Below are 2,500 nucleotides of genomic sequence, written 5' to 3'. Positions count from 1 at the left end.
GGACCCCAACAAGAAGGTTAACAAAGAGCAAACCGCAATTATCATGCGGTACTTTCAAGACATGAGGGGAATAGTGGAGGAACTCCTACTCCACAATAGCTACCTTACCGGGAAGCTGGAGCAGAGCACCGGCTCTGGGAGAAAAGAAACGGCGATACTAAGCGCCGTCAACAAGACGCTACAAACAAGCAAGCGACTCGAAACGGCAGTGAAAACAAGGATGGAGCCAAAACAGTTCTCCTACGCGGAGAAAGTAAAAATGACGTGCAATAAGGTGGGGAAAATCACGGTCAAACCACCTAAGAACGCAGTAATAATCCGACCGGAGTCGTCTGACTCCGGAATAAAAACGAGCGAGGAGGCGCGGGAAGCAGTCTTCACGCTGGTGAACCCGCGTAAGAAGGGAATCCAAATCACTGCAGTGAAGAAGATTAGCGGGAACGGCCTAGTCGTGGAAACGGCGAAGCCCGAAGCCCTAAAAGCGTTCACGGAGAACGCCAAGCTAAAGGAAGCCGGCCTAAAAACCAGCACGCCGCAGAGGAGATTGCCTCGGGTAATCTTATACGATGTACCGCGGGAAATGCCGGAGAAGGATGTACTGAGCTGCATCAAGAAGCAGAACCAGGAGAGACTGTCTGAAGAAGACGTCGCAGCTATTAAGTTCTGTTTCAGAACAGGCCGAAAGGACTCCCAGGAAACCAACTGGGTACTGGAAGTAGCCCCCCAGGTAAGGGACAAGCTATTAACCGGCAAGATATTCATTTCGTGGAATGCTTGTCGGGTTCGGGACTACATAGCCGTCAGTCGCTGCTACAAGTGTCAAGGTTACGGGCACGTGGCAAAACACTGCCGCTTAGGATATGAAATCTGCGCACACTGCGCAGAAAGCGGACACAGCACCAAAGAGTGCACGAGTAAAGACAAGAACGCCGGCTGTGTCAACTGCAAAAAGGCAGGGAAGAAAGGCGATCACGCGGCCTCCAACGCAGACTGCCCTATGTACAAAAGAGCGTTGGAAATAAGCATATCTCGTACCAGGTATGAGTAAAGCCCCGAGTAAGAACGGAAGCAGACACGGGGGAAGAAGGGGTATAAGGATCCTGCAGCATAATATGCAGCGTTCCAAAACCGTCCCCCACGAAATCAGGACGCAGATGGAAGCTGATGGCGACGAAATCTTGCTAATGCAAGAGCCATATAGCGTAGATGGGAAAATACCCGGACTCGGAACAGGAATCTCGATCGCCTGTCGAGGATCGAAATGTGATCCACCAATGGCGGCAGTAGGAGTCAGGTCGAAGGACTTGACGCCGCTCGAAGTCGCCGGACTATGCACAACTCACTGCGCATGCGTACAGGTGAGCGATGGAGAGACGGAAATATACTTCGTCAGCCAGTACTTTCCGCCGACCGAGAATATCGAGGCCGGCCTCGAGCAACTAGACAAAGTACTGAAGAGGCTTAGAGGAAAGAAAGCTATCATCGGCCTAGACTCCAACGCGAAATCCCCGCTGTGGAACAGTAGGGCCATCGATGCCAGAGGTGAGGCCCTGGAGGCCATTATTGCACAATATAACCTCCACATCCTCAACCAACCGGGGCAGGCCTACACGTTCGAAACGACTCGAGGGCGATCGAATATAGACATAACCATGGCGAGTCCGGAGGTGATACCGCTCGTGAAGGAATGGAGAGTGCACGAGGACGGAACCTCCAGTGATCACAGAATACTGGAGACGCGTCTTGATTTTATAGAAAGGTGCACCCCGCCGCAGCTTCAGGAGAGAAGATACAACACTCGGAAGGCCAACTGGGAGGTTTTTCAAAGAGTGGTCATAGAAGAGAAGGAGACACTCCGAGAGACAACCCTCCGGCAGGCGGACGAGGTTGAGCGAATGGCCGAGCAGATGCAGGAAGTCCTCATAAGAGCCTGCGATGCTGCCATGCCAAGGAAGAAATGGTACCACAGGTCGGTGCCGTGGTGGACGCCTGAGCTTACACGGGCGAAAAGGGAAGTCTACCGGGCAAGGAGGAAATACCAGGGGGCTAGGGACCCCGCAACGAGGGAACAGGAGAAGCTGCGGTACAGGGAAATAAGAAGAAGGTACGTGAAAGCAATCACGAAGGCCAAGATACAAAATTGGCAAGACTTTGTCACGAGGGAGGGCAATAAAGAGCCTTGGGGTATTGCCTACCGCACGGCTACGGGCAAATTAAGACGAGAAGAAACAGTGTCGACTCTGCGGACGCCACAAGGGGAAACCTCTAACTGGCGAACGACCGCGACGGCGATGCTGTCCGCACTACTACCAGACGATGAGGAAGGAACAGACACGCCGGAGCAGACAGCGATCAGATACGAAAGCACAACCCCCCCGAATGTCGAGGACGCCCCAGAGTTTCGCTTCGAGGAACTTAGCGGCGCCGTAAAGCGACTAACGAAGGGGAAATGTCCTGGACCCGATCTAATCGAGGCCGAAGTAATTCAACGCGCTTGGGG

The sequence above is a fragment of the Bombus flavifrons genome, unplaced genomic scaffold (assembly GCF_040668555.2).
Source record: "Bombus flavifrons isolate JBK064 unplaced genomic scaffold, iyBomFlav1_principal scaffold0024, whole genome shotgun sequence".
Taxonomy (NCBI): Eukaryota; Metazoa; Arthropoda; class Insecta; order Hymenoptera; family Apidae; genus Bombus; species Bombus flavifrons.
The sequence above is the reverse complement of the archived record's forward strand: the minus strand, read 5'-3'. Positions refer to the sequence as shown.